This window comes from Paramormyrops kingsleyae, chromosome 23 (genome assembly GCF_048594095.1).
Source record: "Paramormyrops kingsleyae isolate MSU_618 chromosome 23, PKINGS_0.4, whole genome shotgun sequence".
Classification (NCBI taxonomy): Eukaryota; Metazoa; Chordata; class Actinopteri; order Osteoglossiformes; family Mormyridae; genus Paramormyrops; species Paramormyrops kingsleyae.
Window position 1 is genome coordinate 1,777,605 of NC_132819.1, and position 12,050 is coordinate 1,789,654.

Here is a 12,050-nt window from a genome sequence, read left to right on the forward strand (position 1 = left end):
ATCAATTGATACAGCTGCTTAAAATGATAAGTAACTGTTGCATTACTCTTGAAGCATAGCTTTTATGAAAATTTTGTAATAATAGTTTATGTTTAGATTATGACAGTTTCAGGAAGGATACCAATTAGCACAGAATATGACCCCAGGTGGACTACATTATCTATGAATGTCATATTTCATTCTTTACCAGATATAGTGTCTATGGTCCCATGTACCACTTTTACAGAACACATTTTCATATTCAACATTACTGTATGCAAGATGTCACTTTTTTACATAATTGCTTTTAATGAGTTAATGGCCACTCATTACTGCTGATTGATTTCACATATTTGTATGTATATATAAGCAAGATGAGTGGTATCCCACTGTAGTAGCCTACTCAACATAGTGAGGACATGGAGCCAGAAGTGGAAGGTGAAGGGCTAGAAATACATAATGGTCAAAGGAATAGAAGGGGACAAGCACCCCTTTTGAGAGGTGGCCGTGGGCCTCGTCATAGAGGAGGGCTTAGGCCTCACCAGAGAGTTGGCCGTGGACCTCGTTTGAGAGGTGTGGGTGAACGTGGTAGAGGACAAGACCATAGACCTAGACACCGGCAGCAGCAGCAAAGGGTGTCAAATGAAATCAGGGCTATGGTTGTAGACTATGTCATAAATCATGGCATGACGATGACAGCAGCAGCTACAATGTTTCAACCAAACCTCAGAAGATCTTCTGTGGCCTCCATTATCAGAACTTTCCTCAATGAAAACCAGTAAATCTTCAGAATCTACTCAAATTTAAGATACTTCAAACTGTTGCAGTGAATTAGTATATACAGCATGGCAGTGTGTACCAAAGAGTGTGATGTGATTTTTTTTTTGTAAATTTGTTCTTACTATGACTTTCTCCCTGCAGAATAGAGATTAGGCCAAATAGGGGAGGCAGAAGCAAAATTCTGACTGACCAACAAGAGCAGGCTGTGGTCAATATAGTTCGGGTCAGAAATGATATTCGCCTTAGAGAGATCCAGCAGCACATCTTGGACAATGATGACTTATTCATCAATGTGAATGCCATAAGTTTGCCCACTATTGCACGGGTGCTGAAAAGACATCAGGAGTCTTTAAAACAACTATATTGTGTGCCTTTTGAACGAAATACAGATCAAGTGAAGCAACTGAGGTCTGAGTATGTTCAGGTATGATCAATTTGCTTGTTTTAGGGGGTGAAAAAATTGTTTTTGGATGAGGCAGGCTTCAACCTAGCTAAGACAAGGAGGAGAGGTCGGAGTTTAATTGGCCAGCGGGCAACCGTTGAAGTTCCTGGAGCCAATATAACCATGTGTGCAGCTATATCAGAAGATGGAGTGGTTGGACGCAGACCTTGTGTTGGGTCATATAATGCAGCTCTCACCATAGCCTTCCTTGATGAGCTAAATCAGGTCTGTAGAGCTGATGGTGTGACCTACGTAATAGTTTGGGATAATGTTCAGTTTCATCGTTCTCGAAAGGTCCAAGCATGGTTTCAGGCCCATCCACAGTTTCTCGCCCTGCATTTACCTCCATACTCCCCTTTCCTTAACCCAATTGAGGAGTTTTTCTCCACATGCAGTTGAAAGGTCTACCCTCACGAACAAGTCACTCTTCTCCAGGCCATGGATGATGCATGCAATGACATCACAGCAGATCAGTGTCAGGCCTGGATTCGCCATGCCAGAAGATTCTTTCCCAGATGTTTGGCGAATGAAAACATCCACTGTGATGTAGATGAGAACCTGTGGCCAAATCCACAAGACCGGGTTGATGGAAACATAGATCCATAGTGCAGTGAAGAACACTTCCGTTTACAGTATACTGTATTGTTTTTTGTTGTTTTTGGTTTTTTAAGTAATCTACAAATCTTATGTTGTGATTTGATTTCATCAGTAAATTCCACATTACAGGATTTCAATGATGCCACTGTGTCTGTACTATTCTCTCTAGTCTCCAATAAAATAATGAAACCTGAATCACATATTTTGTACACCTATATTTAATGATTGTACTAACAAATACCCATAGCTTCATTGTGTATCTTGTGTAAGGGTGATCTAAAGTAATGTTCCTATGATATTTCATTATAAATTTGATTTTTAGAAACAATGCTTCTGCAAAAGCAAGGCTTCTCTAAAGATACAAATGCAATATGCCAAGTTTTGAATACTGGACAGCCTGTGTTAAAAATAATGACTGTTTTGAGTTTTGTGTCTAGAATTTTGAAAAATGACATGAAGGTTCTGTTATTAGTGCAAAAGTGATTGTAAAAAACTGTAAGTGAATTTGAAAATGTAGATTGCTCTTTGTAAGCTCCGTAGATTCGAATGTGTAATACATTTTACTTGAGAACTTTTAAAACCAGGTATTTTACCGAATGACTTTTACTTGACTAACAGTTTGGTGTGGTATCTGTACTTTTACATAAGTTTTAAGGCATGAAGATGTCAGCAAAGGCATCCATACCTGGCTTAAGGCAAGATCATCGATGCAGGGTAATTGTTAATCACCACAACAGCAAACAACAAGCCCTGCTATAGGGGTATATCACAGTGCTAGATTTCAGTCAAGTTGGGGTTTAAATCCTGTCACAATCTGTGCATGCAGAGTATATGCAGTTGTTCCTAGATATTCTAGCTTCCTCCTGCAGTCCCACTAAAACACTGCACTACATAAGTGGTTGGGAAATGGACTGATCATGATGGATGGGTTTCAGTAAAATGAAATTTGAAACAGGCATTCAGTACGAAAGCGGAGTTATATCAAAAGCTACTTACGGTCAGGTTCCAGCTGTGGTGTGATGTGCTGGAAAGAACAAACAAGAACAAAACAATGACAGGAAAATGAGTGATGGAGGGGGATCCTCAAATGAGTTTAATGGATATTTTACAGAAATACTTAACATATACAAAAAATAAGGAAATCAGTTACCTTCTTCAGAACAGCATCATGGTGCAATGTGGCAGTTTTATTTCTGTAAGCCTTATGATAAAGTACATATTATTCAAAAGTACTACTTTGAGCATCTGCTGTTAGTATTATACGCATACACTACACTGCATGCAGAATTATTAGGTGAGTACTAAGTAGATTTTTCTCTCTTCACCATCAACATTAAATTTGAATAATATTTAGTTATACAGTGATGCTTGCCACCTTGTTCAATCTCATACTTTAGTAAGGCCCAGTAGTTCTCAGTGGGGGTTAAGTCAGGTGATGATGGGGGCCTGGTCCTAATTCAATCACCTTTCAAGCCTTAGCCAATGGGCTGAATGACCTCCTCTCCTTACTCATTTTTTATGTTTAATCTATGGAATACTTTGATGCATGGGAAAATGTATTGTTCTGCATGAATATCATAACCTTTTTGAAAGCTGCTGACTTCTTCTTGTACTAGTGTTTGAATATGGTATCTTCTAGAAATTGGTAGTACATCTAGAAGTTTATTTTTTCACCAATAGCAAGTCAGAAAGGTCTTACAAATTTATCACTGATAACTGCAGCCCACGTCATCAGTCCTCCATCACCTTTTTGGTGCTCAATACCTTCTTGTTTGTCTTGCTTCTCCTGTGCTCCACTCCTGACCGGTCATACCCTCTCCCTTCCCTGGCTTATCGCTCATTCCTGCCCTCGTGTATAATGTCTCCAGCTGTCTCCTGTTTGGTCTCGTTAGCTGTGGTATTTAGATGCATCTTCATTTGTTGCTCGTCAGTCTGGTCATTGTTGTGTGTCACTGATCCCAACTCTTTGTTTTGTCTGCAATAAAATCCCCTCAGGGGGTTGCTCTGGAACTCACAACCTCTGAGTCCTGCCTTTCCTTGCCCAATTGGAGATTAATCTGGACAGAAAGTATTGGTCAGTAGATAGGATATAAGCAAAATACAAACCTGCATAATAATTCTGCATGTGGTGTTATGTTTGGATATTATGTTTAATTTAACTGCTTTGATGGAACAGTCTGGATAACTGACAGATCTTGTGCATTTAATTTATTTTTAACTTATCAAAACACTGGAAAAAGCATTAATTCTATAAGAATTAATATCAATTAATAAACCAATAAAAATTAACCCGAATTCTGAAAACCAAATTCTGAAATCCTGGAAATGATCCTTAAAATAAAGACAAAAGCAAAAGAACCAATCAGCTTTTAGCAATTCACCAATGCTGGAAGTTTGTGTAATCAAGACCACAAACATGGAAACAAGGTGCTGGCTAAACAGCAACCATGAAACTTGAGATAAGATGCTTGTTAAGCTAGAACCTCATAATCAGAAATTAGACACCGGTATACAAAAAAATACAGCTGATGAAAATGCTGGCAACCTAAAAAAAAAAAAAAAAAAACTAAATCCAGCCACACAAATGAAGACACTAAACTCCAAACCAATCCTAGATTTGAATCTAAATCTTACACTCTGAGAGCAGTCATGACCACGCAATGTTCTCTGCTCAGTCTAAACAGGATTAAAAAGATCACAAACACAGGTGTGACATGCTATCAAAATGTGAGCTGTTCTAACAGCCTATAATATCCTTCCAGGAATAAATAAAAATTTCCTCACATAACAAGCCCCAGTGTGAACTGTAGGACCTGGTTTACTGCCTTCTTCCAATACATTCCTGCTGCCCAGTAGTCTTCACCCTTCACCAGTAGTCTTTGGGATAAGTACATTGTGTGTGTGGATGTAGTACCTCATTCAAAGCTGTCCACCTGGGCCTTGCAGGACACACAGCAGTGTCACATTAGCAGCCGACACTGCCAGCATCAGCACTTCCTGTAGGAGCAGAGGAGCAGATCTGGGGCCCTGCAGGGGCTTCACCAGACTATTATTCAGCAGCAATAATCAGAGCAGTTTGTTTACAGGATAACACGTGTTGTGCAGCATTTACCTTCCATTCTTACTACATATACTCACAGCTCAACATCTCAAAACAAAGGAACTGGTGGTGGATTTTAGGAAATGTAAATCCCTCAAGACACCAATCTCCATCAATGGAACAGAAGTTGCGATAGTACAGGACTAGAGGTACCTGGGAGTGCACCTGGACAGCAAGCTGGATTGGGCTAGGAACACTGAGGCTGTCCACAAAAAATCCAGAGCTGACTTCTTTTTTGAAGGGGGAATTTTACGACCAGCTTTTTACCCGTGTAAAAACGTATCAATGTGCGCATGCGTGACGTTTCAGAGGACCGATGCGTTCACATTACAGTCAGATACAGGTCACTTGTGCTTATGAATGTGAACTGTCAAGACAGACAAATCCGATCTGAGCAAAAAATCGGAACTGAACGATGTGGCTGGCAGTGTGAACGTAGCCTTAGACACGGACAACCTAGACTCCAGAGTTTTTAGCTTTAAATTCATTCAAGGGTATTAAATTTTGCAGACGAAGTTCAGCTTGAAGAGTGTTCCACGCCTCAGGTGCAGAGAATCTAAAAGCTTTCTTTCCCAATTCAGTTCTTACTTTTGGAACAACCAGTTTTAAAAAGTCCATCGAGCGAAGATTACAACCTCCTTGCATCCAGATCAGGAATGATGATAAATAAGAAGAAATTTTACCCAGAATGGCTTTATATATAAACACATACCAGTGACTAAGCCGACGAGCTTGTAAAGATGACCAATTTACTTTAGCATAAAGCACACAATGATGTTGTCCCCCACAAACGGCTCTTACTAAAGCTTAAAGCTGCAGGGATTTTAGGAACTGTGGCAGCTTGGATCAAAAACTGGCTAACTGACAGGAAGCAGCGAGTAGTTATTAGAGGCACAATGTCACAGTGGGCCTCCGTTCATAGTGGGGTACCGCAGGGTTCAATTTTAGGACCACTATTGTTCCTAATTTACATTAATGATATTGACACAAATACATACAGTAAACTGGTTAAATTTGCAGATGACACCAAGGTGGGCGGTGTAGCAGATACTGATCTAGCAGCAGAGAGGCTTCAACGGGATCTGGATTTAATTAGCGAATGGGCTGATACTTGGCAGATGAAATTTAACACAGATAAATGCAAGGTAATCCATGCAGGGTGCAGAAATATAAAGTACAGATATTTTATGGGTTCCACTGAAATAAAGGTAGCTGATTACGAGAAAGATCTCGGTATGTATGTTGATGCTTCCATGTCCCACTCTCGCCAGTGTGGGGAAGCAATAAAAAAGGCGAACAGAATGTTGGGTTATATCTCTAGAAGTGTGGAGTTTAAGTCAAGGGAGGTGATGTTACACTTATATAATTCCTTGGTAAGACCCCACCTAGAATACTGTGTGCAGGTTTGGTCACCATACCTCAAGAAGGACATTGCTGCCTTAGAAAAGGTGCAACGAAGAGCTACGAGAATGATTCCTGGTCTTAGAGGAATGTCTTATGAGGAGAGGTTAGCGGAACTGAATCTGTTTAGCCTTGAGCAAAGGAGACTAAGGGGGGATATGATTCAGGTCTATAAGATTCTAACGGGTCTGGATGCTGTTCAGCCAAATGACTATTTCAATATTAGTCTAAATACTAGAACTCGTGGCCATAAGTGGAAATTAGCGGGTGAACATTTTAAAACAAATTTGAGGAAGCACTTCTTTACACAGCGTGTAGTTAGAGTATGGAATAGTCTTCCTGCTAGTGTAGTGGAAGCTAAAACCATGGGTTCCTTTAAATCAGAGCTAGATAAGATTTTAACAACTCTGAGCTATTAGTTAAGTTCTCCCCAAACGAGCTTGATGGGCCGAATGGCCTCCTCTCGTTTGTAAATTTCTTATGTTCTTATGTTCTTATGAGTAAGAGAAGCACTGTTTGAAATAAATCTCAGTGCTCCATGATACACACTATCCAACATGCGTAAACAATGAGCAGATGCGTGCATATACAGTACATCACCATAGTCAATAACAGGCAAAAACATCGATTCAACCAGTTTTAATTTTACATAAAGAGAAAAGCAAGATTTATTTCTATAATAAAATCCTAAAAGGGACTTCAGCTTTTTTGCTACATACTTAATGTGTGTCACATCCACGCGGGCGGGACCGAGCACCGGGAGGCGATCCCGTTTGCCGGGTTCTTCCTGCCTGCTGTGTCCTGCCTGCCAACCCGCTGCGTCCTGCTCCCCTGCCCGGCTGATCCTGGTCCTTCCTTCCTCTCATCTACTCGTCTCGTCCGTTTGACATTCCTGGAACCCAACCATTGCCAGTGACCCGACCACCCGTCTGGATTGCCCCCCTGGATTTGTCTGTACTCGAGTCTCCAAATAAACCAGTATGTTCCCGCATATTGGGGTCTGCCTTCTTCCTGATCGCGGGGCGTGACAGAATTCTTTGCCGGCATGAAATGGACCCCGCGGAGAACCAGCGCCTACAGCAACAGGTCGACCAGCTCACCACGCTGGTCTCACAACTTCTGGAGAATCAAGCAGCCCGAACCTGTCTCCCGGATACTACCCTACAAACCTCCACATCGGTACCGGTGGCTATGCCAGAAAAATATGATGGCAACCCTGACCACTGCAAAGCCTTTCTTATGCAGTGTGGACTATATATCGAAGAACACCCGGAGCGTTTCGTTGAGGAAACTGCGCGAGTGCGTTTTGTCATCTTGCTGATTACTGGGAGGGCACGCGAGTGGGCCACGGCTTTGTGATCCGATGACAGTCCTCTCCTGGATTCCGCCCGGGATTTCTAAGCGGCATTCAAATAAATATTCAATCATCCAGCCGTGTGTCGCAGCCTGGGGGAACGTCTGGTGGATCTTCGCCAGGGATCCCCTACAGAAGTTGAATCCCCGCCAGGCCCGTTGGGCAATGTTTTTCGCTCGGTTCAACTTTGTAGTGTCTTACCTTCCAGGGTCAAAGAACGGCAAAGCTGATGCCCTTTCCTGGCAATATGATCTTCCCGCTGAAAGGGATCAAACCGTCCCCATCCTGAACCCTTCATGCTTTGCTGCCGCCATCTCCTGGTCTCTAGAAGACACCCTGCGAGCGGCTAACGACCGTTCAACACCACCTGCCGACTGCCCTCCAGGAAGGTTATATGTCCCCTCCCAACTTCGACCAGCGGTCCTCAGGTGGGTGCATACGTCCCGGGGTTCTGGGTACCCAGGAGTTTCTGCAACACAACAGTTGGTGACACGAAGATACTGGTGGACAGGATTGAGGCGGGATGTTGAACAGTATGTAGCTGCTTGTCCTGAATGTGCCCAGATGAAGACTTCGCACTTGCCTCCGACCGGCCTGCTTCACCCACTACCAATTCCTGCACGGCGCCCCTGGTCACATATTGTAATGGACTATATCACGGATCTTCCCCTCTCCAAAGGCAATATGGTCGATCGTTTTTCCAAAATGTGTCTACTCATTGCTCTCCCTAAGCTTCCAACCGTGACAGACCTGGCTGATGTGTTACTCACCTAGGTCTGCCATTATTACGGTATCCCCGAAGATATAGTCTCTGATCGAGGCCCACAGTTCTTCTCACAGGTGTTCCGCGCCTTTTGTGCTAAACTGAACATCTCCCTTAGTCTGTCCTCAGCCTATCACCCCCAGTCCAATGGCCTGGCTGAGAGAATGAACCAGGAAATATCCAAGGCCTTGCGGTTGTTATGTAAGGATAAGCCTGCAGATTGGGCTACCCACTTGATATGGGCTGAGTACGCCTTGAACACTCGCATGAACCCAGTTACTCACATATCTCCTTTCCAGTGTGTGGTGGGATATCATCCACAGATCTTCCCTTGGGATGCCTCCACCAGCGACGTACCTCAAGTCGAGGAGTGGTTCCAGGGTGGCCGAGAAGTGTGGCGCCAGACTCAACTAGCCCTCTCCGCTCACTCCTCACGGCAGAAAGTACAGGCAGATAAGCATCGCCACGCCACCCCTCACTATCGAGTGGGTCAGCTAGTCTGGTTGTCAACCACGGAATCTGAAGCTCCCATCCTGCCATAAATTATCGGCTTGTTTTATTGGACCTTTTCGGATTGCTAAGCGGGTGGGTCCTTTCTCTTTTCGTCTGCACTTGCCGAGGGTATACCGAATCTGCCCTACCTTCCATGCTTCGCTCCTGAAACCCGTGAAGTATAGCATGGCGCATTCCCCTGCTACTGTGCCAACCCCTCCTCCCAGCCCCTTACAGGATGGATCTACAGTGTTTCGGGTTTGGGCTCTGCTGGACTCACGCCGCCGTGCTGGACGCCTCTACTACCTGGTAGACTGGGACGGCTTTGGCCCGGAAGAACAGTCCTGGGTGCCTGCAGCTGATATCCTGGACCCCAGCCTGGTGGCCGATTTCCACGCTACCCATCCTTCTAAACCTGCTCCGCGACCGCGGGGGCGTCCCCGTCGCACCTTTCGGCCTCTGGGAGGTGGCCGTCCGGGGGAGGGGGTAATGTCACACCCACGCGGGCGGGACCGAGCACCAGGAGGCGATCCACAGCTGATCACTCCGCTACTTAAGACTTTGCGAAGTATTGTTGCCATTATGTAATGAGCCTTACTAAGCATTCTGTGTGTCTCCCATTTGCCCGGTTCGTCCTGCCTGCTGTGTCCTGCCTGCCAACCCGCTCCGTCCTGCTCCCCTGCCCGGCTGATCCTGGTCCTTCCTTCCTCTCGTCTACTCGTTTCGTCCATTTGTGTAGGACTGACATTACCGGAACCCGACCATTGCCAGTGACCCGACCACCCGTCTGGATTGCCCCCCTGGATTTGTCTGTACTCGAGTCTCCAAATAAACCAGTGTGTTCCCGCATATTGGGGTCTGTGATCGCCGGGCGTCACAATGTGTTCCTTACAAGACAGGTGGTCATCAATTATACATCCTAGATATTTAAAACTAGATACCAATTCTATTTATATACTGGGTGGAAGATTAATTTAGTTATTGCTAGCGGACAATGACTTGACAGTTCTCCAAAATTTCTTTGGGTTATTGAGACTTTCCAAAGTAAAATTCAAGCTTTAGTTTTTCTAAGCAAAAGAGTAACTTTATTTCTAAGTTGTGAAAAGCTAAGCCTTTAGACTTACAAGCCCTGGCCCAAGTGGCATTACGTTCATACAGTAGATCTGCCAGGTCTGTTGTAAACCATGGATTCTCACGGCCTTTGATTCTAAATTTACGAAAAGGGGCATGTTTATTTGCAAAACAACTGAAGTTTTTATGAAAGATTAACGTCATCAAAAAGAACAATTCTATCCCAATTAAAATGATATAAATCATGCAAAAAGGCTTGCTCATGAAATAACTTCATATAGCGTTTTACAACAAAACGCGGCTTACTTTTAGGGATCCTTGTGTCTCTCACTGCTGCTATCACACAATGATCACTCACATCATTAGGGAAAACACCTGAAGTCACATATTTTAAATATTTGTTAAAATCAAGTCAATGAGTATAGATTTTTGTAAACATTTGACACTGGGTCTTGTGGGTGATTTAATTAATTGAGTAAGATTTAGAAAATTACACTGTGCTTTCAGTGCGTCTGATACAGGTGTAAGCCAGTCCAAGTTCAAATCACCAACCAAGATTAATTCTTTATATTTCAGTTGCAATAAAATGTTCAGAAGCATTGACAATGCTTTACTATGAGCAGATGGGGGCCTATAACATCCCACTAATGTAATTATATGATTTTTAGATAATTCAATTTCAAGAGCCAACAATTCAAGTTCCTTACTTACCGACTCAGAGAGCACTATTTTAGTATCAAATTTCTGCTTTATATTTATAGCCACTCCACCACCTTTTTTTTGTCGATCAGTACGATAAACATTGCAAGCGCTAATGGTAATATACTTATTAAGCACAGATTTTTTTAAGCCATGTTTCCGATAACACCACGATATCAGCATTTATTGAATTTATCCAAATCTTTATCAGATCTAATTTTGGAAGTAAACTCCTAACATTGATGTGAATAATCCCAAGACCAGATCGAGATTTAAAATCTTCAGGTGTAAAACATCGTACTGGAGTACCAGGGCCTGGATTGGTTTAAACATTTCCCATTATTAAAAGCAATAACAAAACTAGATATTTAAACTTAATATTACAGCATTTTAAATTAGTCATCACACTGGTAGAGATTATACTCATAGAGGGGGAAGTTTCAACAGTAGTAAAATGTTCTCTCAAAATCAATAAACAGTAAAAATGAAGAGACTCCTTAGTCAAAAGCAACCATTTTGATATGTTCATAGACACTATAACTGTTAACTGAGATGGATAAGATAGGGTCCGTCTACAGCCAACAGTGAAAAAAAGTTAAATTGACAAAGCTGTCATACCGTGTATCTTCAAACGGAGTAACTGGAAAAAGAAAAAAAGTAATACTAGGCCCATGTGGGCTTCTAGCAAAGCCTCACAAAGATATAAAACATAATACAACAATTAGTGACATAATAAATTAAGATAACCCACTTTAACACATGTGATGTAGCTAGAAAGCAAGTCCTAGAGAAGGAGGTTAGCAGTCTGGATCAAGTGCCGTAGGACCAAAAGCTAAGGGATAGCAGCCAAAGCCAATAGCTAGAGGTTAGCAGCCAGGGCCTCTAGCTGGAGGCTTGCAGGCAGGGCGGATAGCTGGAGGCTAGCAGGCTGGGCCGAAATCTGGAGGCTAGCTGGCATGGCCGATAGCTGGAGGCTAGCAGGCTGGGCCGAAATCTGGAGGCTAGCTGGCAGGGCCGATAGCTGGAGGCTAGCAGGCTGGGCCGAAATCTGGAGGCTAGCTGGCAGGGCCGATAGATAGAGGCTAGCAGGCAGGGCCGAAATCTGGAGGCTAGCAGGCAAGGCCGATAGCTGGAGGCTAGCAGGCAGGGCCGAAATCTGGAGGCTAGCAGGCTGGGCCGAAATCTGGAGGCTAGCTGGCAGGGCTGATAGCTGGAGGCTAGCAGGCAGGGCCGATAGTTGGGCGCTAGCAGGCAGGGCTGATAGCTGGAGGCTAGCAGTGTCTGAGTTCTCAATCCAGACTTAAGAAGTTATGACTCAATCCAATAACAAATGGAGTTAAAATAAAGTCATCCAGATATCAAATACTGCGTG

At 43.3% G+C, this 12,050-nt stretch overlaps 1 long non-coding RNA gene across 1 annotated transcript; it reads right to left on the reverse strand.

The window, feature by feature from the left end:
- Positions 1–809: 809 nt before the first annotated feature.
- On the reverse strand, positions 810–2,978 carry LOC140581953 (uncharacterized). Its single transcript, XR_011985010.1, has 3 exons — positions 2,949–2,978; positions 2,795–2,822; positions 810–1,759 (listed from the first exon to the last, which is right to left on the reverse strand). It is a non-coding gene; the product is annotated as an uncharacterized lncRNA (long non-coding RNA).
- Between the last annotated feature and the right edge of the window lie 9,072 nt (positions 2,979–12,050).